The sequence below is a fragment of the Corapipo altera genome, unplaced genomic scaffold (assembly GCF_003945725.1).
Source record: "Corapipo altera isolate COAL_440 unplaced genomic scaffold, ASM394572v1 1b, whole genome shotgun sequence".
NCBI lineage: Eukaryota > Metazoa > Chordata > Aves > Passeriformes > Pipridae > Corapipo > Corapipo altera.
In genome coordinates, this window is record NW_020884881.1 from 2,837,949 (window position 1) to 2,865,906 (window position 27,958).

At 39.1% G+C, this 27,958-nt stretch overlaps 1 protein-coding gene across 5 annotated transcripts in view; it reads left to right on the forward strand.

Moving 5' to 3' along the window:
- The window catches only part of PLXNB2 (plexin B2), a 256,105-nt gene that overhangs the window by 53,627 nt on the left and 174,520 nt on the right, over positions 1-27,958 (forward strand). For 3 of the 5 annotated variants that reach the window (XM_027639657.1, XM_027639662.1, XM_027639658.1), the window contains exon 3: positions 26,757-26,945. The exons of 1 other annotated variant lie outside the window; for it this stretch is intronic. The gene's annotated coding sequence lies outside the window, so the exon portion shown is untranslated. The remainder of the gene's footprint in view (positions 1-26,756; positions 26,946-27,958) is intronic. One more of the 5 variants, XM_027639659.1, reaches the window with a different exon arrangement.

A 27,958-nucleotide genomic window follows, 5' to 3' on the forward strand; every position in this document is an offset into this window, starting at 1 on the left:
AGAAGGGAATCTCCAGCCACTGTCACTTAGCCCCTTTTCATGATGCTCATACTTCCTTAAGGCCTCGCGGGCCTTGAAACCCAACTTCATGGAGTTTGCTCCTCGTCTCGGGCTATTATGTCACAGTACCAATTCTGTCCATTTGGACCTGAGGGCAGAGAAGGAGTTTCTGTCCTGCCCCAAAAGTCCCAAGCTGCCAGCTTCTTGGGAGTCTTCATCCACCACGTGGTCACATGTAGCATCTCAAGATCCCTCCTTCTTCGCATTGTGTAGTTTGGGCTCTTGCTTTTGCAAGACCATGAAGACCATGCTTGTCTCCTGTTTGCCCTCTACTCTGCTCCTCCCACAACCCCCTTAGGTGGAAGCCCAGTGCCCCATGGCACCGCATTTCTCCGGGAGAGACCATGAAAGAGGCTGGGGCCATCACCTCCCTCTGGGCTGTGGCTGCTGATTTGCTAGGGTGCTATTTCCAGCCATTGCCGGTGATCCAGAACTGCTAACTCAGTTGGGAAGGGTGAAGTGCATAACAGCCCTGGGCTTTTTGTAGAAGAAGGAAAGGAAATTAATTTCTGTGGATTCCCTGCAGCACAGTGTTTAACCAGAGTCTTACCGGTACAGGAGGGCATTGTGTAGCTCTCCAGCAAAGGGGACTGTGCTGTGCTGATGGAATCCTGAGAGGACAACCTCACTGGGTAGCCTAGCTTGACTTCTCATAAGTAGTGTTTAAAAAGGCTGGTCCTGATAAGAGTGAGAAAATATTTTTTTTACTTTCTTGTCTCCAGGCATCCTATTAATGGTTTTGCTGCAGTCAAGATCTCAATTTCAAGAGTATAAAAAACTGTAGGGTTGTTTTCTTGTTTTGTGTGTGTCTTCCCTACAGGGTGTGGTGACACCTTTTCTGGAATCTTTTTTTTCTATTTCTTTCCCCACCTCAATGCCAAAAAGAAACAGGTTCTCCAATTTTCATGTCACCTTTGTCATTAATAGCCACCTTTGTGATAACTTTCTAAGCCACTTGAGAGTCCTCCCATGAAAGTCAATAGGTTTTTTGTTGTTATTGGTGTTTTTTTAATTTATGGAGTACCTTTTCTTCATTCAAATATGTCTCAGCCTCATCACAATACTAATAAGTAGGTTTTTATGCGTAAGTATTTCCAGACCCAACTTGTGGCTGTTATGGTTTGTTGGATCAGCGATTTCATTTTTTAATGAAAATTCTAAGGAGGTTTTGATTATGAAATGCAATGTCTCACAACGAGCTATTAGATTCTAATGTGTCAATACCTGCTTTTTTAAAAAAAATTGCTTTTACAACTTCATACCTGTTTAATTTATCCACAGAACCTCTAATTTTAAAAGTCTGGGAGACAGAAGGCTTCTATCCCTGTAAAAACTTGAGAAATAAATAAAGAAACAAATAAATAAATTTTGAGACCAATTTGGACTCCTGAAAGGAAACAGTGATCTGGAACAACACGTACAATGATTCTTTAGGCCTTTTTTTGTGTTCAAAAAGGCCCTCTGAGAAGGTCTGGGGGAACATTTTAAAAGCCAGTGATTAAGTTTAGTCATGCAGTCCCTCAGCAGGGTGGGTTGATGAGAAAAGTGTTACCCAAAATCACACAGCCTGACTGCCAACTCAAAGTGCAGTGCTTACCCCAAGGTTTCATGATTGAGCCAGTCCTCCCACACTAGCTCTTGCAAATCGGGGCGGGGGAAAGAGGGAAAAGGGGGGAAATCTTATTTGGCCCTACATAGGTTAAAAAGCCCCGTGCAACACTATGGAGGAAGGCATAGGAGCAGCACTGACTATTGGCAAAAATGCGTGCCTGCAAATGTGGCGAGACTCTGGTTTGCATTTTGCTGACAAATGACTTGGTTTTGATCCAGCTTAAGCTGGAAACAAAATTGTAAGCTGTAAATGAACAGGATTTTACAGCTGTTCACCACATCTGGGCTTTTGTAGGACTGCCCCCCCACCATAAGCCACTCCCAGAACAAGACCCTGCACATCGTCCCTAGATAGATTATTCAGCAGAATCCAGTAGAAAATTGGCTTCATGTTCAGCAGGGGTTCGTTGACCCTGAGACTGGCCTGTCTGAAAGGAAAATGTTCCTGGAGGGTGTCTGGAGAGCCCCTGTCCCTGAGATTGCCTGCTTGTTTGTCAGTGCTGAGGGCTGGGGAAGCCATTTTACAGTGCATAGAGCAGCATGTCCTCTAGCCCCACTTTGATTGCACCAGAAAGATGGGAGAGAAATGAAAGGAGAATGATCAACCTCAGCCGAACCAATAAGATTATCCTGATTTGGGTGGTGCAGTTAAAAATGATATCGTAGGTTTTCCTCAGGTACTCTCATACGCATTTTATTAGACCTTTTTTTGCTTGGTCAGGTAGACTGGGTGATCTCCCCGTTAGTTCTGGCATCCTCTCAGCCACCTTCTCCTGCTGACTCCTACTGCCCAAAGAGGTGGTCCAGCCCCTGTTCTTCCCTTTATCACCTCTGCAAATTGCCCGTCTGCACAGTGAGACAGCTCAGCTCTTTGTTTTTGTTACATAGCCAAAAACTCACCAAACCACAGAAAATGAGGCTTTTGCTAGATTATTGAGTCTAATCTGTTTATTCCTGAGGGCCAGCTGCAAGGAGAAGCTGGGACTGCACGGTGTGGGTTAAGGACGGGAGAAGGCTACGTGCGAGTAGAAGGTCACCCTGCCTGGTGGATCAGCTGGGTCAGCTGTCTCAGAGCCATGCCCAAAGCATTCCTTCTTCGGTATCCACCAAGATGCAAACTCAGAAGCTCAAGCTTATCCTGTAGAAAGACCGCACTAATCTCTTTATGTATCTCTCATGTGCTTTTCAATGTGGGTTCTTTAGGCCGTATTCTTTGCTTTTATAAAGTTCTGTTAAAAGAGTCAAGCACAAGAGGACAAACTGTTTTAGAAAACAAGTTTCATTTATCCCAGTGCTCATAAAACCATTTGTGTTATAGCCTGTAAAAATTAATGGATATCGGAGAAGCTATTCCTATTTCCTAGTCATGCAAAGTGTAGCCGCAATCAACACAGGTTATCCCTCATTCTCAAATACTAAAGCCAGGGCTGTGGCAAATATTATTCTTCAGCTCAGTAATTCTGTATCTCACAGTAACAGCTTCCACAAGTCACTGACTGCTGTATATGTCTATGTCTTGCAGTAAAATGGATTTTTAAAAAAAAGTCTTTTACCTCATTTGGTCTGTTAATTAAAGTCAACAAAACCTGGAAAAATTATTTCAGGGAAAATGTAAGTCTGCTGTTTCTCTGTGGGAGAAGAAAAAATGAAAATGTATCACTTTGGGGATATGATAGTTTGTTTCTTTGGCAGAACCTCTTGTGCTGAAAAATATTTTACTGAGACACTGCTTCAGATTCCAGTAGGGTTACACATTATTCTAATGTTGTACAGCAGCTCAATCGGAATGCCTGAAAACCTTTCCAGGTATTTTATGGGAAATATGCTAAATGCTGCAGCAGTGTTAGCCACGTGCTGCCAGTTAGACTGGACTTCTGTTCCTCGCCTGGCAATGACAAAGATGCTTAAATTGTGCATATTTACAGGGTGTTTTGCTAATCATCCTTCTTTTCTAGCAAAGATTAAAGAGCTAGCCAGCCCCTTGCAAAACAACAGGAAGCATTTGTTAACTAACTGTTGCAGGAGCTAATGAATACTTGGTCTCCTGCGGGCACTGCTGTATAAAGAGATAGCAAGAGGCAACACCAAGCAGGCCACTTTGCCCATCTACTTACAGTAAATCAGGCAGGTGGAGATTAAAGCCATCAAGTTTCAGAGGGCACCAAGAGAAATGCTCTGGAATTTCATGCTGAATTGATGTAAGTTACTACTCCAGCTGTCAACTGTGTTTCTTTAGCAGGGATGGTTGAAGGAAATGAAAGTCGACATCCCCCTCATCACAGTTCACAGCCTGGTAGGCTAACCTATGCTGAAATATGCTGGCCATCTTTTTCCAGAAATTGCAAAATCCAGCAGAGGGATAGGATTGGCAGTATGAGGTGGCATCCGCCACCAGGCATGAACTGTTTGGACTTATATGCCCACACTGCATTATGTTAGGGCTAGGAGACTGGTCTTTGTGGTATCTCACCAAGAACTTCACCAAAATTATATGTGAATACTGTGTATTCACATCAGCAAAGAGCATGCTGCTTACTGGAAATCACATCCTATAACAGTTGCAGTTGCCTCTGGAGGTAAACTCACATGTGTCTATGTCTGGCCACACAATCATGGACTTCCCTCATGACTTTAGGAAGGGCAAGGGCATGTTTTAGCTCACCTGTTGAAAGTGCCTTTGTATTACTTTCTTTTGTTTTGTAAGAAGCTCTCTGAGATTTTGGTTTTCTTTCCTTTTGTTATAGTATGCTGTATTCCCTATTTGAAGTCCTGTTTCAAAACTGTGCTTTCTGCTGATGTTAACCTTTCTTCACATGTAAGACAGGGTTTAAAATACTTGCATTATTGAAGGCATTTTTCTGCTTATTCTCAGGAGTGGAGGGAGAGGAGTTTTCTGTCAATTCCATAAAATATATTCAGGTCAGACAGGTTTTGAAGCTTCTAGAAAACTAGAGGAATGTGTTGCCATTAAAGGATTAGTTTCACTGGAGCGCTGCATGCAGTGCTGTCAGTCATTAAGGTCCTTGCCTTCTGCAGGATCTCTCAGAATAAACCATGATAATTTTGCAGGCTAGATACCATTTGGTGTTTTGAAGAGATACAAACATATAGCTTTCATGAAACAAAGTATTGTTTAGTCCTGATAGAAATTGTGCAACATGTAAGAAGGACTTACAAATAAAAATCAAATTAATACCTTTTTTCAAGTTTTGCCATTTCCTGTAAAGTGAGACAGATTCAAGTCATTCCCATGAGCTCCAGCAGAGGCATACGCTCATCTCCTGCAAATTGTTCTAATTCTTTTCAGGTATCTTTGATTTGTATGTTGATAACTGGCAATGCAGATAAAGTTATGGAGGTGACAGTTGCTTGCCAAAACCCCTTTATAGCTATACGGTTTGTCAGTTTACTGTGAGGTTACTTACCATTGTATTTTGTTTTTTCTGGTAACATCTTAGTATTTTCTGGTAGTGCAGAAAATCCAGGTTATTTATTCATTGAAAATGTTGAAATAGCTACTATATCATTATCTTAATAATCTGGGTCAATGAAGCACACGTGCACTGCTGCAGATCAGTCCTGCCTTCATCATAGCTCTCTGTCAGAGGGCGTGGCCTTCACCCTCGGAAAATCCCAGGCAATTGGAAAAGACTATTTCCATGCAATTTACCTCTCTGAAATGGTTCTTGCTTTCTGCACTGTCACCCATTGCACACAGCTAAATGGATAAACATGAAACTGTTGTGCGTATCAGTATGATGCAAACGCCAGAATGTGTCATGTATAGTCTGAAATTAGCAGCAGACATTTGTCTACCCTTTTTCTGTTAGTTTGCTTTTGGGTTTATGTATGTATGTATGTGTATTTGGACTACAGGTATTATATATGTTAGATTTTTCCCTAAACAGATCTAGTGATTAATTCTGTTTTGAGTGGCCTTTCCTCCTTTCATTACATAAGCATGTAATGATAACTAAATTACAAATTTTATAACAAGTCAAATAAATGTTGTTTAAAATTCTCATTTGGAAAGTTGTCTCTGGAGGTGCCATATTTGTCTGTAAAACTGTCAGTTGGCAGCATGAAATAAAATTTAAAAAAAACCAGAAGCATGCATTTTTTAAAGATTGAGGTACAGAAAATAATGCTTCAAGCATAATTTAGTTTTAATAACCTTCATTCTTAGAAGAACTGCATCCTATGGTTCTCTGCTATTGCTGTGTGATTGTGTGGGGTTTTTTTTTGTTTTTTACAAAATAAGAATGAAGACTTTACCAATCTTTGCCTCATATTTACCAGTTTAAGATAATACCAGTTGCTCCTAACTTATAGAGCAAGGAAGAAAAGACTTGGTCCCAGCACTAGTTAACTGAAAAAACTCTGGTAATGGATGAATGTTTTCTCCCATTTCTCTTGCTGGTGGCCATTAACACTGTTACTTCCATTATCATGTTTGAATCAGTGTGCCTTCCTAAGAGAAGTTTCTTCTTCACATACCAGTATATTTCAATATGATTCTGGTCAAGGCAGGATTATATTTTGTCTATTGAGCTTTTGGCTCAATATGCTAGATTATTGAGTTCATTGGACACCTTCTGAATCTAGAAAATAATCTGGTTATCTGAACTGCAAATAAAAACAAACTCCTACAGGAAGAGCTTTTATGACGATATTGCTCTCAAACAGCAGAAGTCACTTTGAAATAATTTCTCCTTCTGAGGTGGCTTTAAAGAAATGGGTTACCCTGCCAGGACAAATGTATGGATTCTCTGGCATCCTTTTCCTCTAAAGGTGCCTATACAAGTCTGACCACTGCTTTCAAGGGGAACATTTTCAATCTTTGAACACTGTTTTATAACTTTGAAATCCAAACATTTTGAGCATGTAGCACAGCAACACACGGTGTAACTCCCTGACCACCTTTGCATTTTATGTAGTCTCTGCAGTACTAACCATAAATATGTGAGGTCAAATAGTTAATCCTTGTTCTTACTAGAGCTGACTTTTGTGTTTGCTTTTCAAGGAAACTACCTACATGTGTTTGGTTTTTAAGAATTGCTTGTAAACATGTAAAAAGCTATTACTATGCAAATTTGGTATCCACAGCCTTCCACCTTGCTGATTTCTTGGGTCTCTGAGGACTATAGCTATAGTTAAAGTGCTACAAACCATGGTAGAAATCTAAGGGGTAGCTTTCAACCCAAGACTTGTCCGAGTTCTTCACAGCTGTGTGAAGGCAGCCCCATCATGTAATACAGTCATCTTGTTAGGTAATCAGTTGACCAGATACATCATTACTCACAAATTCATTGTAGGGAAAAATCTCTTCTGATTCTGATCTGTAGTTCAGCTGTGATACCAAGGAAGTGTGTACATGTATTTAAATGACTGACTTCTGAATGCAGCCCAGACAGAAGCAATTTGCACATTGAAATGTGACAAGCTCACAGTGTTGAATTTTAATCAATGAGACGTTTTACCTTATCTGCATGCATTATTTATGCTTGAAGACTAATGTCAGATTAAAATACGGCAAACTTGCTCTTCTGAGAGGAAAGCTTGGAGAGAGTATGTAAGGACTCAGGATGATGAGGCTAGACACAGTGAAGAGCACTCTGACCCATTACACTGTTAATCAGACTGGTCGTTTATGACAAAAGGTATCTCTGATAGTACTTTAGTAGTATAAACCAAGATACTGGCACTCTTCCAATTTCTCTTGTTAAAATTGAATTCCAGAGGCAAGATTACTATTAGGCCTGCAGTGCTTTGCTTTATGGAAGTTAGTTACTTTGCTCTTTTAGTTTGTGAGGTTAAATGATTGTTGTGTAGTACACTGTTGTTCTCTTTTACTGGTGTCAAACACCTTTCCTTGCAGCCATCACCTTTCAGAGGATTTTGTGAAAATATCACATATCACCTCACAACACAGTGTACAGTATCCAAAGTCCAAGAGGGATAGGTATTTTGCAGCCACAGAACGCAGCTATCTTCTTGAAAGTTCCAGAACAACATTCTTTGACCATCATGTGTGTATAGCTGTCATCCATCATTCCCAGTATTTTTAGTACTTGTCATATGAAACTTACAGTTCAAGTTTTGTAATCTTAATCAACAAATATGAATTAAAGAATCCTGTAATAAAAAGGAATTCCAATGTACTAAAAAGAAATCTGTGTTCATAAAAGGAACATTGAGATCACTGGAAACTTCAAAGATGAATTTGAGGTAGAGAATGATTGACTTGTATTAAGAGGGGAGAAAACTTTATTCCCAGCTGGAGAGGAAACCGCACTGGCAGAAAATCTTTGAAACATTTGTTCATAACAGAACAATCTAGTCTTTGGGGTTCTGTTAAATGAATTAAAATCAGCTTCCTTTCTCTTAACATACTGAATTAACAATAAGATATTAACAGTAGTGCAACAGAATTCTAGGAGTTCTGACTCGATCAGTTCTTTGTAAGTAGATAAACTTTATTTTAGCCAGTGTTTAACAAGTAACTTGTTACAAATAAGTAATTCAAGATGATGAAGGGGGTTTTGCTCATAAAAAAGTTCCAGCTGCATTATTTAAATACATTCCATACATTTTTTCTCCAGTGATAGGGCAAGGGAGAAGAGGTGCCATGGCTGTTCTCTTTCTGAGAGTGCTTAGAAATCTCTTAACTATCATTATAAGTCCAGTAAAAGGGCAGAAGGATGAGTAGGTTCTAAAAAGTTCCCAAAAGTTTTACCTGAGTTCTCAGGGTAGTTCAGACAATCTTCAAAGAGAAGCAGTTATAAATACAGAAACTGCAGAAGCCATGTGTGTGGTTTGGCATTAGCAAGTAGAAAACCTAGCTGGGAGTGTTTATGTTTGTCCTAGTGAATACTTAATAATCATCAGTAAGTCACTTAAACTGATGGTGAGCTTGAACCATCTTCAGGCCTTCAGTTTCAAATGTATCTTATACAATACCTGAAGCTCAGAGTGTGAGTGTGTGGAATTACAGATGCATATTGTTACATCAGTAGTTCAGCTGATGCTGTTTCTTATTCAGATCATAGCCTGCACAACTGGTAGCATGCCGCATGAAAGAAATTATTATAATTGTCATAATAAAAAATAATGTAGCAGATTGCTTTTTTTTGTATACTCGGCGGTCCATAATGATTTGGTTTATTGTGATATAAGATGGTTAACTCAAATAGACATATTTGAAATGTAAGTAAGAATTTTTAAGGGCTCATAACTCAGTATGCACTCAGATAATTTTTTTAAACTGCATTCATACTTTATGTAATACTTCACATACTGCTCCTTTGAGATTTAGAAAAACAGTAATTACATGGTAAACATACACTCATTATTGGAATCACTTGTTACAGCTTAACAGTGTCCATGCAGATTTGTCACTTCTTTCTGACGGATTATGTGAATTTAATTTTGGGGTTTTCGGTCCACCACCCATCACAATTACTAAGCTCCACTATTGAACAGAAGGTAGTTTGAGCAACAGGTATTGGATAAACTGCCTCAGTTAAATAGGTGACAGGTGCTTGGGAGATGATGGCTCATGAGTTTGTGGTGGGGTTTTAATAGATTATTTAAGATTACACACACACACTCTACCCCCGCCCCACCCCCTGTGTAGTCTTAAAGCAACTGCAGTTTAACAGTTCCCTTCTATGAATATCTTCTCCAGGTCAGGATGGTGTAAATGCTGAGACTAAGAGCAAGGCAGCATGCACGTGTTCAAACATCCAAAAATAGGCAGAAAAGAATAAGGAAAGAGAAACACATAACTTCTCCCTCCATCACATCAGGTGGGAGTTAAATTAAATATCATCTTCTAATCTCGCAAGGGAAATACAAAATATTTAAGAGACATTTTGAGAATACTGTAGTTGCGAAGGATATATTCCTACTTAATGATATTTTTTAAAAAATTGAAATAAATAAATTAACAAAATTCCCCCCAAACTAAACATCTAAATTGAGCACTCCACATGCCTGTTCGGTAGTTGAGTGCCCATTTTCCTTTCAAAAGCTCAATTTGCGATTCAAGCAGAAATCAGAACAAATAATGAAGCCATTTTTGGATGATATTGGAAGCTGTCATGCAAGAGTATCTGGTGTTCTAAGTAAATTACATTGTATGTGGAAATTATGAGAATTATTAGAATAAGGAAACAAACATGAGACAAATATGAGAATGGTTGTGTCAAAGATCTACATAGTAAAGTACGTAGGGTAACTAACTGTGAGGACAAGCATAGGAACCAGAAGTTATATGAATGATCCCTCTATACACCATACACCTGCCGTATGCTCCCCAGCTTCTGACAACTGAAGATTTAGGGGTTTAGTGGATCAGAGGTTGCATTGGGACTTTCACTAGTTCTTGATGGACCTAGTTGTATGTTCTCCTAATTATTCTGTTGAATTGAGTCCAGATCAGGGCCACAAAGTTGATCAGAGGGATAGAACACCTCTCCTATGAGGAAAGGCTGAGAGAAATTGGGATTGTTCAACCTGGAAAAGAGAAAGGCTTCGGGGTGACCTTATTGCAATCCTCCAGTACCTGAAAGTAACTTACAGGAGAGATAGAGCAAGACTGTTTACAAGAGCATGTAGTGACAGGACAAGGGGGAGTGGGTTCAAATTGAAAGAGAGTAGATTTAGATTAGATATTAGGAAAAAAATCTTTGCTTTGAGGATGATGAGGCACTGGAACAGGTTCCCAAGGGAGGCTGTGGATTCCCCATCCCTGGAGGTGTTCAAAGCTCAATTGGATGAAGCTCTGAGCAACACGGTCTAGTTGAAGGTGTCCCTGCCCATGGCAGGAGGTTGGAACTAGATGATCTCTGAGGTCCCCTTCCAACCCAAACCATTCTATGACTAATGAGCTCTTTGTACTTCAGCTTGTGACACAGATTTCAAATTGTAGCTGCATGGAGAGCCCCCTTCTGCACATCTGTCTTCGGATGAACTTGTAGTTTTTAATATTGTGAGATGATGTTTGACCTTAATCATATCCTTCTGCATCTATTTTGCATGTTCAGCTGCTAGGCTGTTTTAGTCTCGTGTGACTCTTCAGGATAGTCCTGTGAAGGAGTGTTGGACTCGATGGTTCTCGTGGGTCCCTTCCAATTCAGCATATTCTGTGACTCTGTGACTAAAGGTTTGTTGATACAAATCTTACTGACATTGTTGCCCACATATATCTTTTAATTCTGTGGCCTTTTTCAGAACATGTGGGTATTTTCAGTAGTTTAATATTTGGAGAAGGAGCAAGGTAATTTTGTAGCATCTAGTCAGTTTTTTATCTCATTAGTAAATCCTGAGGAGCCCCTCTAACTCTGTCTTCTGCAAATATGCACTGGTCTGGTTGTTCTGGTATATTTCTGTGTGACGAAGCACTCCCTGTCATTGTTTCTAGCTGATATCCAAGTCAAAGGCAAGAAATGATCTTCCCAAAGCACCAAGAAGGGATAACTCTAAAATGTGATGCCTTTATGTCTTAACCCAGTTAATGTGGGGTAACTGCACAGAGAGACAGATTTTTTTCTTTCCCCACCCCGCTTTGGCTTAGGGAGTTTGGGAACAGTTACCATGGCTTGAAAGAAATTTGGGGCAGTTGTGTGAGTGAGTAACAGAACCTACTGGTTTAGAGTGCAGCCCTGCCCCTGTTTATCAGATGGAAGCCATATCTGTATCTGATCTGTATCTGACTGCATAAAAGCAAGCTCAAGTATCTACTCTTTTCTCCAAGACCTAATGTGGGCTGTCTGCTATTTATGGAAAAATATAGGGTGCTGCAGAGAAAAATAGACTGCATTCTAAAGTTTTGAAAACACGGATATGTCCTTTAACTGGACTTTGCAAGGGTGTGGCTGTTAAACTGCCATTACAGTGAAGGCAGGTACATACCTGCCTTGTTTGTATGCTGCATTTCAGGTCCTGAAAATAGTTCTGTCGCACATCTGACATGTTTTTGTGGTACTGGCTCCTTCAGTTGGTTTGTAAACTTTTGTGAATTCAAGATGCTTCTTAGTATATTGTGAAACTGTAGGAATAATTGAAAATAATACTTGGAATAAGGCTTCATAATTCTTCTTAACCAAACAGTTAATGAGTTTTCCAAATTAGGAAAGTATCTACAGATATTCTTATTGTAATTTAAATTAGTTCTGACTTGAAAAAAATGGATTTGGATTTAAAACTGTGGTTCAGATCTGCCGCAAAATTTATAGTGGGTATCATAAATACAAAGGCATAACGCTCCTTGTTTGTGTTTTAACATTGTGATTGCCAAAAAGCTGATGAAAATCTGTATACTCGTTTGGAACCTGTATTAGGAATACTTTATAATTATTGTCTTAAAACTATTGGTAGTCAAACACTTCATGTTGCTTGTAGAATTATCAGTGATAATCATTGATAATTCTTGTAGAATTATCAATGGCAGCTTCTCTGGAATTTCACATTTACTTGGGAGTGAACACACTGAAAAAATTCCTATTGTCAGGTAACTCAGGACAATTAAAATCTCAGTCTGAGAAGTGATATTTAATTACTTACTGCCTAGACAAGCTTGTAAAACAAATTTAATTATGTACATCAGACAAACTGATGACCTCCCCTTAAAATCTGATGTATATAGGGTGACCTGTGTGTCTGGCCTGAGACTGAACGGGGAGAAACAAAGAGGCCCAAGGTTTCCTCTTGCATGTCACCAAGGAGCAGCTGTACTCTATACCTCCCTGGGGAAGCAAATGCATTTGCTTCCTCCCCCACAGTCATGATGGAGAAGCCAAAAGAGAAATTTAACCAAGGTAGAAGTTGAGATGAATCCAAGAATTCCTGACCATAGGAATACTGAGTTCAGTACTCTGGCTGAATAGATACTCTATGCTCCATCTGCCAGTTCCTATGTTCAGATACATCGAGATAATAGTTGCTAGTAGATTTATTTTCATCCTCTTGTAAAAAAAGAAGCCTGCTGTTGAAATATGGTGATAAAGATGGATAGTTTAACTGCTGACAGTTTCCCATGACAAGGAACTAAATTTAGGTCTGTGGGTACCTTTGCAGGAGGGAGTGGGTTGTTCCTTTGTTTACCTCCATGATACTGGATTGCATTGCAATCCATAAATAAACATGTTTGCCCAGGAGGAGTATCTCGAAGGCATAAGCACAGTGCAATTACCCAGAGCCTATAGCAGAAATGGGCTGTAAATGAGGGGAAGGTGGTTTGAAATGAGCAAAGTAGACATGCAATATCTTTTTAGGTTGGTAAGAAAGCAAATACATCATGGGACGGTCTTTGTCTACAGAAGTGGAATGAAAACTTTGCAATGAATGCCAAAGCATAGAAAAGTCCCCCAGATAGTGGCCTGGGAATGGGGAGAAGGGATTTTGTTGTTGCAGATGTAGGGCTAGCAGTCAAGGTTGGAAATGTGCTTCAGTGCTTTTTGCCTTTGCTTTTTGCTGAAGTCCTGAATCCAGCCTTCTACATAAGGCTCTGACTCCCAGACTCAAGCAGATGCAGTGGAGTGAGCTGCAGCATTTGCCCTCCCTGTCATCAGCTTTGCCCTTGTGTTGGAAATGAAGCCCATTAACCAGAACTGCTGAGAGGACATCCCTGCTCGTTTGCTGCTTCGCTTTACAGCCCAATGTGGAAACAAAAACAGTGGTTTATGTTATAATGTGTCACTTTATTGTAAGTGCTTCCTGATCTCCGTTCATATTGAATTAATATATGTACCTTATGACTTTATTTTGGCATTAAATTAGCCAACAATATATGCCTTACCTGAAAGATGAGCAGCTACCTGCCAGTGTCATAGATGTTTGCCTGTCCTTGTAACTGATTGAATTCCAGGAATACATACACAGTGGGAAAAAGATACAACCCTGTAGAGTTACTGTTGCTACTCCCAGCATATCTGTAATGTACATGTTCACATACAGGAAAAATACATATAAAGAGATGCATAAGGATATAGGAAACTGCAGCTTTTTCTTATAATCCTGTATTGTATGTTTCTGTCCTTATTATGTATGTATTCCGTATAAAGTACAAGTTTCTTTTCCCCAGTATGAAACTGCTTGATCAAAACTCTTTATACGTCACTACTGAAGATGGAGATACATATTATGGAGAAACCAAATTGAACAATAAAATACTGTTCCTCACAGGAAAGTTGAGAAACTATATAGATCATGTGATGCAGATACTGCTCATTTTTACAAGGAGGCAAGGATAACTGTGGTATTACTTAATGAGGCTAAATAACAAATCTTATCTTCAGTGAAATAACTTAGATTAATTTCCAGGAGAAAATAGAGCAGTAGGAGTACTGCAGGAGTGCTGTCATTTTTGAGAGTCATATGTGACAGTCCAATGTTATAACTCAAAGCTGTTCTCCATGTGTCCTCTCCTCTGCATAATTTTGTCATGTCCATTGCTCCTCTCTTTATAGTGGTTCTACTTTAAATGATCTCTGCACAAAAAGTCTTTATCAAGTCTGGAAAAGATAGTGTAATACCTAATTTTCTGTATGACAAAATGTTCTGAAATTCTTGCAGAGGGATCCCAGTTTGTGCATCGAGTCAGCTGGAGTAATTAGGGCATGATGCAATTGTTTCTTTATAGGCCTGAAGCTATCCCAAGAACCACAAAGGCTGATTCCTTCCTTGTTAAAGGTTACTTTAACCCTTGGCCAGATGGGTGTCATGGGTTTTGTTCAAACACTTTGAGTTCTGTGACAAATGGAATCACAAGACCCCAAGTCACTCTGCTCACAGGACTGCAGCTCAAAATGTCCCTCTCTAAATATTTAGGAAGACCAAACACTGTTCAGGGAATGTGATTTTGGGTTGGGTTTTTTTTTGCTACGGAATGATAAAAATACCATTCACAGTATTCTACTTGATGAATCAGAATCTGAAACTATTTATTTTGGCCAGCCTAATATGTTGTCATCCTCTGTCTTCCTTCTGGAAAATTTTGGCCTTATTATTATTTCAATTCCTTGAGGAGCATTGTTTTGGACTGCTGAGAATAGCAGTAAAAATCTGCAAAGCTATTTTCACTCAGATTTTAGAAAGAAGTCAGTTATAAAGTTGGTGATTTGTCCTATGTGCTTCGTGTTAAGATGACAATACCTTTACATTTTTAAGGAATTTAATAAGCTCTGTGTTCACAGACACACTCTAAATTGGGATGTTATGTTTCTAAACATTTACCTGCTCTCACTGAGGTAGCATGAACTGTTGCTGTCTTTCTCTCTATTTTGGAAACATATTTTTGGAAACTGAAAGGTACTTTGGGGTTTCTGGGTTTGTTTTTACCTCAGAAGAGCTCAGACAGGTTAATGGGGAGGTTTTTGAAGATTGTCCATTAGAAAATATTCATGCACATATAATATTTATTCTCTGAAGCCTGCAATGATGATTTTAGGCTTTGCTTTTTGTCATGAATACTTGAATTTATCAACTAAAGGCAACATGTTTACTCTCTTTGCAGCTCTTTTCACGCCTTTGACTATTGAGGCATAGAAGGAATGTGTTATAGTGATCCAAATACAGATTAAATTTTAACCTGTTTTGTCAACATTTCTGTTGTCTTCTGTGTAGATATTTGTGCTAAATCTTCCATGCATAGAGTGGGAAGGAATTCTCTCTTCTACCTTGCAAACATAAGTTGCACATATTTGATTTTTCCCTTAAAAAGGCAGAAAGTACTTGCTGAACATATCTTCCCTAAGATGTGAATGGCCAGTTCTTTAAAAATCATTTTGTGACAGCAAGATGCAGGCGTGTTTGTGCTCCCTCTGAACACATCGCTTACTTAGATAAAAACCTGACCTGAATAGGTATGTGCCAGAAATGTGTTCCCAAAGACTGGAGCCTAAATAGTGGGAACAGATTGAGAGCTTTCACTAACTGTTTTCTTTCTTTGTTCTAATAAATATCAATTTACTCTGATGTTCTTCATTACCTCTAGATTAGCCAAAAGCTTCTTTAACCATATCATTACTAGCAAACAATGGGCATTGTGTCAAATTATACATGAATAAACACATGTAAATTCAAACAGTTGAGGGTCTATGCAACTTCATATATAGAATATTCTGGCATGAAATATTTTTGTACTAGAATTTCATCCTTTTTTAATGTCATGTTTCAGGCAGATTCTCCTGCAGCAAGCCTGTATTTGTTACTGATTTTGTTTAATTTTCAACTTCGAACCCAAGCTGTTTAAACAGATTACTCCCTGCTTTTATCTGAGTTGACTTCCTCATGCTTTCATCAAAGCAAAAGAGATTATTTGACTTTCTGTCTGGTAACACAGCATTACAAGAGAGTCGTATGTTAAGTGACAGTGATGGATTCTGGAAATGGTCACTGTCTGCACGTAAGTCCCCTGTAATACTTCCCGTCAAAGACCAAAAAAATCCCATTCTTATTTATTTGGAGTCTATTTATTAGCATTCATTACAATAGTATTTACTCTCTAACTGGAGTGAATACATTTCAGAACTAGATTAAGTGAGAGTGTTTGAACTGGAATAACAATGTGCAGGCATAATAAGTTTATCCTGGTACTACCTTAACTTTCTCTCTCCTGGGCACACAATATTTGTGAACTGATTAACACCTGGCAAGAGAAGGACACCTTCTCTTCAGACTAGCTTGCAGTGTAGTGAGAATTTATTGGTAACTAGCACCAACACAAGTTCTGGGCACATAGGAGGTTTTCTGGTGGGAGTAAAAGTTCATTTTAGCCTTTGTGTCTTATTTATAAGAAAGTTAAAGTGGAGATAGTGAGTTAACTAGGTACTCATTTAGTTAAATCTGTGGAAAAGTCTTTGAAGACTCTGTGGGGAATGTACAGAACTCTGTCTACATTTCTGTTTCTCTTGTCTCTGCAGGAACAGTTGGGTTATAGGTGTAGAATAGGGGTTCTCTCAGCCAGGGTAGCAGGTGAAATCAACATAGACAATAGCAGGTGCTTTGGAAATACACAGCATCGTCAGTGGTTGTAATATTGACTGACTGCATGTGTATTTCTTTCTAAGCTCTCTTGGGCTTTGTGCTCCAGGCTGAATAGGTGAAGTGATAAAATACCTCTGTAGGTTCTGAAGACAGTTTTTCTTAGAGAGGAATCACAGATATTTCCTGTCCTTATGTAAAATGTGGAAAAAGCACTTCAAACTGTAGCAAATGGCAGCTCCCAGACACAGTCTCAATTCACAGCTGAGCATGCAGGGAAACCCTTCCAGGGTTTTCATGCAGGAGACACATGACTCCTTGTGAGCCGTGCAGATCTGTTAACTCCCTGATATGGCCAGGCTTCTCTTTGCATTGTTGTCATTCTGAACAAACAGTGCTTTATATAGAGACCTCTGTGTCATTAGCCTGGAGGGAGCAGTGGTGCAGGTGATCTTGGGCTGGCTGCACTAAACCCCAGAAGCCCACCACAAAGTCATCCTCCAAATGTGGGTCAAGGATTCCTCCCTTATTTGGGAGGCCTAGATGACCTGGGGAGGGCCCAAGTGAGAGAGAGAAGTACACAGAAACCGAAGCTGCAATAAACTCAGGAATGATGCAGGAATAAGGCATCTGCTCAATTTTTTTCAGATTAACCACTTTAGAAGAACTGCTGTAAATGATCAAGGCACATGCATCTATTGAAGGAGTGTTTCTGGTATGGTTCAAAATTGAATACTAATTGGTTGTATTTCTGTAGGAAAATCAGCACAAGACTGATATCACCATACTACTAAAAGATGATGTGCCTCAGCATTTGCTTAGGCTGTGTATAGTCTAACATATGGAGTCTTTGCAGTCCTACTTGGAACCTACAGTAGCTCTATATATACTTCTTTGCAAAAATGAAGCAGCAGTATTTTTACAGTTGTTATTGACACCTATACATATGCGATCACGATTATTTTTCATAATTATGTATTTTAAGATAAGGCAAGATATGTAATAAAAAGTGTTAATACTAAAATTAGAATATCAGTCCTGATGTGGATGTTGAATTGTTGTTTTTCTGGTATTGGTCAATAAACAAGAAGTAGCTAAGGTTTTTGCTGGCCAAATTAGATTTGGTTAAGTTAATCACAAGTTACTTGTGTTTATCCTCTATAGCATCCGTTTACTGAAAGTTATGTGTATGTACTGAGAATGGGAAATGGACCTGCAGGCTTTTTGTATTAGTATTAAAGATTGATACATTTTTGTTAATTTCACCTATACCATGTAATGGTATATAAAATAGAATAAGAAATGTTATTAAAATGATCTGAACAGGCTCACTCTTAATGATATACAGCTACTTACCTATCTACCTTCCTTTTTTTTGATAAAAATATAGCTCTAAGTCAAAGCCTTTCCCTAATATTAATGATTAGAATCTTATTAAAAATCAGATCTCATTAAGTACACCATCAGTATTAAAATAGTGTATCCTAAATCTCAGTCATTTAGAAATGATCCATGCCTGAAAAGATTAAATGAGGAGCTCACCAATTAGTGTGAATGTCTTGGTGGAACAGAAAGTGACTTCAAAGAACTTGATTATATATTTGAGTTTTCTAATATATATATTTTCTTTTTTTCTGAAGTACTTCCAATTTGAAGACAATTTTTAAAACTTTTTTTGCATAATGTTGGAACATTTGAAGCTTTTTTTTTCACTTTGGTGTGCAAACCAAATGTAAGGGGCAGATCGAAACATTTAAAAACAATCTCTTTAGTTTTTAGAGATGAAAGGATTGAAAATTAAATGCTAAGTCTTGGGCTGCTTGTACTCCTCTGCTGCACCACTGTTTGCTCTTATGTGTGCACTGGGATGGAGTTTGATTCAGCATTTTATCCCACTACCGAACCCTTGTTGTATTGTGAGCCTTCGTATGAAAACACTCACACTCTGTGTTGTGTCTGCATCTGATCACCTTTGAAAGACGTTTTGGCCCATATTGCAATCAAATGGTGTCAAACAGTGCTACAGAATGCCGTAAACCTTGAATTCCCAAACTTCATCAAACTGGCAAGAAAGTGAAGCCTCAAGTCCTGCACAGAAGGTTCCCTCCATCATGTGAGGAATATCCCAGTCTCAGGCTGCTTTAGTCTGTGTCAGGTTATACCTGGGAGTAGCTGGCATTTTCAGCTTCCAGTCCTCCTTATTTGTGTTGTGCAACATCTGGCAACCAAAAAAACTTTTACTAAAAAGTAGCATTGGATTAGAGAGTCACATACTGTGTCAGGGACAGCTTGGAAAGAAAGCAAGTATTGTATCATCTTGTGTGCAACATCGCTATGCTGTTGCCTGGTGGTTTTCCTAGTAACAGATGCAACCTGGTTTTAAATTTGGATTATTTTGCTGATTTTTTTTTTTTTTTTTAAACAGCAATGATTCCTAGTTTCCACAGAAATTTAATCAATGCTGAGGCTTGTTTTGGCCATTCTGCAAGGGACACTGCATAATTCAGACTTAAACCTTTTGGTTGTGGCACTGCATAGTGAAGATGTGTGTCAATTCCTTATCATTGCTAAACCTCCTTTGTGTTCTCTGATGGAGTGGGAAGCAGAGAAAGAACAGTACATCAAAGCAAATGGTATATTTTTGTAATGTCATGTGTATAAATATTTGTGTAGTGGTTGTAGTTTCCATATTAAGTGCCAACAAAACTTTTTAAAAATCTACCTCAGAGCTGTAGGTCTAAAAATGCATGGTAAGTGAATAAACCATTTAAATAGTGAGGATTTAAATGAGAAGCTGAGGGGGGAGGGCATAACTACAGTCTCATGTACTGCTGTAGGAGCAGGAAGAGGCTCAGAAGTATTTAAAAAAATACATGGGGTTGAAAGGCTAATTTCCATCTCATGCTGTATCAGATTCCTCACTCCTTAGCTTTTGTTAATCCTCCAGGATTTTTAGAAATTATTGTTTTATGAAAAATGTAACTATATATAGTGGGTATATATTATAAACGTACACAAAATTATATAGTTTTCAAAGACAGGATAAACCCCATTATTGCAGTAAGAAAACACTTTTCTATTACCTCTAACAGTGTTTTCCACATCCCTCCATTTCAAAGAGAAGTGAAATGGATCAGCATGAGGAATCTGTTCATACTGGTTCCCAGCTGTGGTTATGTCAGTGGAGATAAATTCACGTCCTCAGATATTACCCTTTCCTGAGCACCAATTGCACACACCTTAAATTCCAGTTTGACAAAACCAAAGCTTTCCAAGGTGTTCATCTGCTCTCTCAGCAAGGTTTTGAGGTTTCACAGTGTTTGTACAAGGAGTTTCAAGGCCTATGTGACTAAATAAAAATAGCCCCAGCTGCAGTAAATGGCAGCTTTTCTTTGCCTTCCTTTTGGAGGAGTGAAGGTCAGAGATACATTTATTTCCTTTGTTGGTGTAGGTTTTTCATGCCCTTCCAGCCCTTTTTCTGTCTGCTGACCATCTCGGTTGTTAGCAGCTGATGGCCGAGGAGCAGAATCTGCCTTTCTGAGCAGAATCTGCCTTTCTGAGCAGAATTTGCCATTCTAATCAGAATGGCCAGTGCACCTTGCAGGAAACTCCTGAAACTAGAAGTCCAGCTGTTGTCCTTTAGTCACTTTTTTTTTATAATACCAAATCTGAGTAGGCTTTCATTCAGTTTGTAATCTAGGAGTGAATTAAATGTCCTTTCTATCAGATTTATTTACCTCTCACCTCAGGAAACTGGGAAGAGTATCCTGCCTCTTCCCTCAAACCATTGTGTTCAAGGTTTTGTGTGGAGTTTAAATGAAGCATTTTTGTGCAGGTGTATTTTCTAGAAAAGTGAAAAAAGTCCAGTGTATTTATTTACTTATTTATTTCATGTCACCCTAAAAACTGTTTTTGCAGACAAACTGCTTTTGCCCGTTTGCTTTTGTAGAAGATATGTTTATGCGAGTAGACACCCTGGTGATTTCCACAGGGTTGGACCCTCTGTGCTTTTGCATGATGTACTGTACATTGCAGAAGTTACCTCTGGGTTGTTGTAATACCACCTTTCCATTAACTAACAGACTATAAAAAAAATTTAAATAAAATGCCCTTGGGGATAGTAAATGACAAACTTCTCTGCATGTTGTTTCTAAGAGCCTTGCAGCCCAATCTCCTAAAAGGAGCACCTGCAATCTGGCTTTATAGCTGATACACAGCTAGTTGGCAGACAAAAACCTTGCTAGGATTTCAATTTACAACCTATGATACATAGGATTCTTTCTTCCTTGTAATGCTTTAAACTGAAATTGAATTTTAAATTAACTTGACATTGTGCTATTTTCAAGTCAGATAAATAACTGTGTTCCTTTTCCCTTTCCCATAATATATTTGATATCTGTCTATGATAGTTTTTCCTGAATTGATATTACAATTATACATTTGCCTGTCCATACTTTCCTTAGAAAAAAAGAAGTGAAACATAATCATGTAGCTGTAGGAAGTATTGTTTGCACTTTGACAATTATATAGCTTTGTAGTTTTGGAATTTGCCAGTTTTATTTCTGTTGCTCACTGTAAAAGCTTGTGGTTTATTTCTGTGGTTTTTCACATAACTTTGATCAAACAGTGGCCTTCAGGGTTATGTTCTTTGAACCTTCATGCATGTAGGTATCTTCCTTTTGCTTTAATTCATCAGGCCACATTCTTCCTTTCAGTACCCCATTTGCAACTTCACTGTGTAAATTAACAATCAACAGTGTTAATGAAACAATGTCTCAAGTCACCAAACTTCCATAGTTTGGGGTTTGGGGTGCTTTTTTTAAAAGAAACCCACAAACTTGTTTGCAGTTTTTTAAGCTCTTAGACCCACACTGTGCAGGTATACATGCTTGTGTAACACATCAGGTAGTTATGATGTGGTCAGTGGTGTCTTAATCTGACACCTGGTAGCATAAATCTTTTTTATATTTGATAGATACCGCCACTGGGAAGAATGTTATAGAAGAGTGTCCTTAAAAAAAATAGGGATGAATTCTAAGTATTTTTCAGAGAATTAAATAAATGTCCATGTTTCTGAATGTGCTTGTATAGTAGCAAGGAAGACTTTTATGAAGACTTTTACAGTAGAACTGCTTGTGGTTTGTTTTTTTCCTCCTAATTCTCACACATTTAAGTGAACAAACATTTCTCATGAAACTGTATCTCGTAGAGCTTACACTGAAGGACATACAGTGGCAGAATTTACAATGTTGGTGTGCTGAGAAAAGTGTATTTCTTCTGTCCTGGTAAAAAATGTGGCTAACACCATGGGTCCTTATGTGTAACTTGAAATAAAGTATTGAAGTACATCCCTCCCTCCCTTCTCTCCACAGGAAAGTGTTCTCCATACAGCTCCCATATTGTACCTTCTGGCTTCCTGCAGGACATTAGCATTCCAGGAAGAGTTTCACCAGCCTCTAGGCTTTAACAGTGGTCAGGACAGGCAGAAGGAAAAATTACTAAACAGTTCCCCTCTTAGGCTTGGGGCTTGAATTGAAACCAGGGGCCTTTGGGAATGTGTTAAAGAGCACTGCTTTCCTTGCTCCTTCTTTTCCTATGACCTTGCTATCCGATACCAGTATGACCAAAGATCCTGGCTGTTTTTATTAGCAAGCACAATGAAGAAATATTTGGAATATTTCATTTCTCTGAGTGTATTAACAAAGGAGAAAAAAAAATGCCTCTACCTTAAACAGGACAAGAAGTTATGCAGACCTGCCCAACTGAGACAGAAATTCTATTAGGGAAAGGAATGCCACATGAAATTGGAATGTTATCCTTCGATCAAATAAGAGTGAAATACCAGAGCTTTAGTTTGGGTGCTTTTCACTGTTTTATAGTCTTGTCATCCCTTCACTATGTCCACCCCTTTCCCCCGCACTTCTCAAAGGTATTCTAATGGAAAAGCTTTCTTTCCAAGATATTTACACAAAGAAGAGATTTGACAGAAGATGAGATGTCTTCTGATCAAAAGCATCTTAGTGTGCTATGATCTTTCCCCAGAACTTCACTAAACATGCAGAAAAAGGACTCTTGCTCCATACCCTGTGCAGTTACAGATCCTTTGGGTGGACTTTGTCATTGCACATTCTGGGCTGTGTGCCTGAGCGTATCTAGGCATATTTGTTTGAGTCTCAGCCCAGGATATATGCCAAAGAGATTAGACTTCATCTTTCATCCCAGGGAGAAGAGAGCCTAAATGGGTTTATCGTGGAGTTTTCATTCACTCTGTCATTTCTCCCTTCTTTATAGTTCATTGCTAGACTTCTAATTTTTCCTGACAGCAGTGCACACCCCTGCAGCTGGCCTTGCATAATGATTCCCTCCTCCTAGACAGACACAAGAGTGGATGCATAAATCTCCTGCCATCAGGGTGCCTCCTTTAGCAGACCCTGCCCCCTCTCCCCCTTGGAAGAAGATCTGTCCCCTCTGCAGCACTCTCATTTACCACCTACTAGTTTTACCCGCTGTGCCAAGATGCTGCCTGTGACCATTATCCCGCCTATGCTAAACATCAAGAAATGGTTCTTTTGGGACAAAAATACAACCATTTTTTTTTCTTCTAATGATGATTATTAGTGAAAATTGGAATGCCTTTGGCAATTGTATTTGATGCAAACATTACAACATACTGCAATGAGCTTCTGTGAAAAGCAAGAGCTGACTGATGGTTTGAATTAGGAGCCAGAAGATGAGAAAGACTGTCAGGAGCAAGAATTTTGACTGAAATATAGGTCTTTAGAAGGTCTTAAGTTAGAGACCCCTGTGTTCTCTGAGGCCCTGTATTAACTCAAAATGATTACTTTGAACTATCAGGTAAGGGCAGTGCTGTCAAATCTAGGGCTTCCCAGCTGTTGGACTCATCGAGCACATTGACAGTTTATAAATCAGACGGGACTTGTGGTCCATTTACAAAGAATTGTTTGAAAATCTCTTCCTTAGCCCTTCATCCTCGCTTATGGCAGTGGAATATTACAGCTGGCTAAAAATCAGCACAAGACTAGTTTAAAAGGCAGCAATATCTGTTCCTGTTCCAAAAAGCAGACACAGGGTGAATGTGTAGTGTACGGCAAGAGCTTCATCATCCTTTACCAGCAGCAAAAATATAGGTTAGCCCCTTTGGTCCTCCAAGAGACTAATCCACAAAATACTAGATTTCTCAAATAGGTATATGGTATTAGCAATGTGCTGATAGTCTGATATTCATAGTTGCTTTTAAAATTAAATTATAATTTTTCTTCAGCTACAAGTATTTTGCAGTTTTCTCTGCTGCTGTCCTTACAATGATTCATACTGCAGTTATTTTGAAGAGATGGATAAACTACAATTGTTTATATGCAAACAGAATATGGCATTGGCTGCCAGAAAACAATCTGGCTAATATTTGGCTTGTAAGGTTGCCTCATGTTTCGTGTTTTGGCTATCAGAGAGAGCAAGCTTAAAATTAATTGAGAAGAATTTCTTTCTTTCTGAGTGTATTCAAAGCTAGTGGTATTTTTACCTCTGTAAATGTTGGAAATTGATTATAAAAGTCAGAGGTGTTAGCAATATCAGCGACCTTCATCTAGACAGCTGTGATAATAGGCAAGACTTTCCTTAGGACACCTTGCTGCTGCTGACAGGTTTTGTTGCATCTGCACCCAATTTTGTATCATTAACAAGGAAAAAAGGATGGATGAGGGAATGTGAATTGTAAATGTAATAGTGCTCACTCCACTAAATTTACTTGAAAAATGGTCACTTTCTTGAGTCCAATGCCGTTTTGTACTCTTCATGATCATCTAATTAAGCCTGGAGGATTGTGGATCCAGGCTTTGAAATGAGCAGGGTTGGCTATCCTCTTTCCAGAGAAGAGAACAAATCTTCCTCTCTGTGCTGCTGGGGGCAAACTTGTAAACTGGTTTCTATTCCATGCCTTGGTTACTGCTTATAATTAGGAATCTCACTCCTGTGACTTCATATGCAGAACTACACCCTTGCAGTAGACCTACCTGCCAGCTGAGCATCATGCACACCTATTCCCAGGATCCTTGAATTTGACTTTATATCTCAACTATTCCTTCTTATACAATGAGCTTTGAAGCAAACTGTGGGTATGCTGAAGAAGAAGCCCTCCATGTCTAAAAACAGACTCCTTAGACTCTGTTTCAGGCTAAAGCTCACTTTAAAACTGCTAGTGGTCTTTATTTATTTGAAATAATTTTATTAGAATAAAGCACTACCTGTGGTTCTTGAAAAATGAGAGAAGAAAGAATATGTATCCAGTAGTTTGGTAGACCCACATGAGTGGTTTTCTGAGGGGATTATCCCTTTCTTGCCTTGGTGTTCCCTTGCAGAGTAGCAGCAATAGAGTCTGATGGCCAATGTGTTGCTCGGATTAAGAAAGAAGGCATATGCGGTTCTTGGAGAAGGGAGAAGACAGCAATGACGAAAGTGTCAGAGCAACAGGAATAAGTCTCTGTTGGATTTAAGGAGAAATTTCCAGTCCCATATGTCATTCCTTTGCCTTAATGATGGAAAAAAGCTATTTTTTATTTTAATATCTTGTCTTTATGATATTTTAGGACTGGAATTCTTGCACTTTATTCCCTGGACATCTATTAAGTAATGTCTTTATTTCTCTCTGCTGAGAGCAGGTACACAGAGAAATCTTCTGAAAGTCTCTTTGAAAAGTCAGCTTTTTACTGTACAGTAAACCTATCAGCCAGCTAAAAGTTTTGGCTCATGGACATGGTGGATGCAGCAGGAGTTGAGGGCTGGGAAGTGGCTGTGTGATATCCACAAGAGATGTGAGGTTGTGCATGACCTTGTGCCTTAGCAGAGGGAGGAAGTATTACCAGGAGGATGGTGCTGGCAGGGAGAGGTGTGGAGCTTGCAAGGCATCCCACTGCTTTTGCTGCAGATGAGTCTGGCAGCCCTGTGACACGACAGCCTGATTTTAAAAATAGTGTCCTGCCTTCAGAATTACATGTAGAAAATGTATTACTGTAAAGTTGGAGTTTCTTCTACAGTAAATACCAACACTGTCTTTTACCCTTAAGTCCTTCCTTAGCATTACCTAACAGAGGACTTAGGATATGTTGTCTTAATTTTCTTACCAGGTTAGTTTTACCTAAATGCATTGAATCATTTCAGTTTGTGGTACATGAGAAGATACTTCTGATAATTTGAGATTAAAATAACTTTTTAAGAGTTTTCATACATAAAATACTTATAGATTTGGACTGTTGAAAGATTCCTTGTCGGAGAAGACACATACAGTGAAGGTGGTGGCAAACATGAAAAAAAAAGCTTTCCTAGTTCTTTACTATGTATTTCCTTTTATTTTTAGACAGAAATAAAAATTTAATCAGGCTAAACCTTATTTTCCATACTCAATTATTCCCCAGAAAGTTGAAATAAGTATAGATGCAGGCTTTTCAAGAATATGCCCATAGAAACTAATTTCTGAAGCAAAAGGAAACTGCAAGGTGGCATTGCTTTTGAAAATTGAGTGTTAATAAAGGGCTTCATTTAAGCATACATTCTTGAAAATGGATGGTGAAATGTGTAAGGGTTCAGAGGGAGAGGGGAAAAACAGAGGTACAAGGGAATGATACTAGATGAAAGTACAAGGTAATTTAAGAATTTTGTTAATGTCCCTACTTAAAATTAGCACTAGTTGGTTTGGTCACTCAAACACTGACACTTCAAAGCAAAATTTTTACCATGAAGTGTTCTTGCTACACATTGGGCTTGAGTAAATTTGTTATTTGTAATTTGTTCAATGGGTCTAGTGTTATCTGCTAGAAAAGCAGCCCCTCCAAGGCAGAGTTAGAATGCTCTGTAGATAGCTTTCTAGTGCTTTGTGTGTCCCCAGGATACTTTGTGAGGGCATCTGCAGTGGAGAAAAGCAGAGAACCATGCTTATCAATAATGGCAGCTGTAATGAGTTTCCCCTTCTATGAGGCTGTGTTGAATCTCCAGCAGTTAGGCAGTGTGAACATGTCGCTCTGTCTTGGGTGTGTAATGTTGCATGGCTCCTGTGCTGAGGGAGCTGAGAGCCTGTTTTGTTGTTCCAGGTGAGAAGAACTGAGGGAGACAGCCCAGGGCTTAGTTCTGGGGCGCAGCTGGTACCCACTGGAGCACAGCTGAACAAGAGTAAGCACTGACACTGCTTTGTCTCCTCCTGCAGTCCCAGCAGAAGTGGGTTCTTGTTTCCCAAGCTGTGGTGAGCACACAGACTTCTCATGTGAATTTTCTGTTTTCAGGTAAGCTCATTTTTCCCTTTTCTTTAATACAGTAGAGTTTCTAAATGAGAAGTTATATATATTATATATTATTATATATTATGGGTTTTTAGACAATTTTTTTGCTCTTCATCAAGACTTTCAGTCATTGCTGGAGCATTTAATAAATGTTTATTGCTACTAATGGAGATAAAACTTGTAGGAGTCAGTCTTGCAAGAGGCATTAAAAATTAGCAAGGAAAACAAAGAGAAAGCAAGAATATCTTGGCAGAGGTTCTGTATTTATAAACCTATTTATAGATTATGTTCTGGGTAGAAGAGCAGGTTTGTGCCTCTGCCAGCAACATGCTGCAGCCTACTGCTGTGCTAGTGCTTGCCCTAATTTTGCACTTACGTTCTGAGTCTCCCAGGGGGATGCTGAGCAGATGTGTGATTGACCTGAATCTCGAAGGTGCTTGGGTTTGACTTTTACTGAGGATGATCGGAGAGATTCAATCACCTTCTTTTCCAGGATCTGTTCATGTTGGTTAGCGTGTGTTGGCTTGGCAGGCTTCTCAGAAACCAGCTCATAAAACCTTCTTCTTTATTCTGAAGTGGACAAAGAGATCTGAAGCAAATTGAGAGAGGAGTTGCACAAACATGACTCTTGGGCTGTTTTTTTTAGCTGCAAAGTGGTTTAAAGCTGTTTTGGCAGCTTTTTTGGTGCTGGTGATGCTCCTGGAGCTGCCCCTGCTGGGAGCTCTGGTTCCAGCCTGGCACGTGCCTGGAGAGGAAGGTGAGCGTTGGTGCTGGGATCATGTGTACCACCTTCATCACAGCTGCCAGTAATAATTGTCCATAGACTGTACTTTTCGGCAGATAGCACTTAGACTTTCCAGCAAGAGAAATGTGTCTCCTCTCTCACACCAAAGAGAAGGGAAGCAGTGGGAGGGGAAAATAAAATTTACAAAGAGCCAAGTTACAGAAACAAGTGTATATTCTACTGTTTAGCTAGTAATCTGGCCACATGCCAGTTTAGGAGTGGTTTTGTTTAG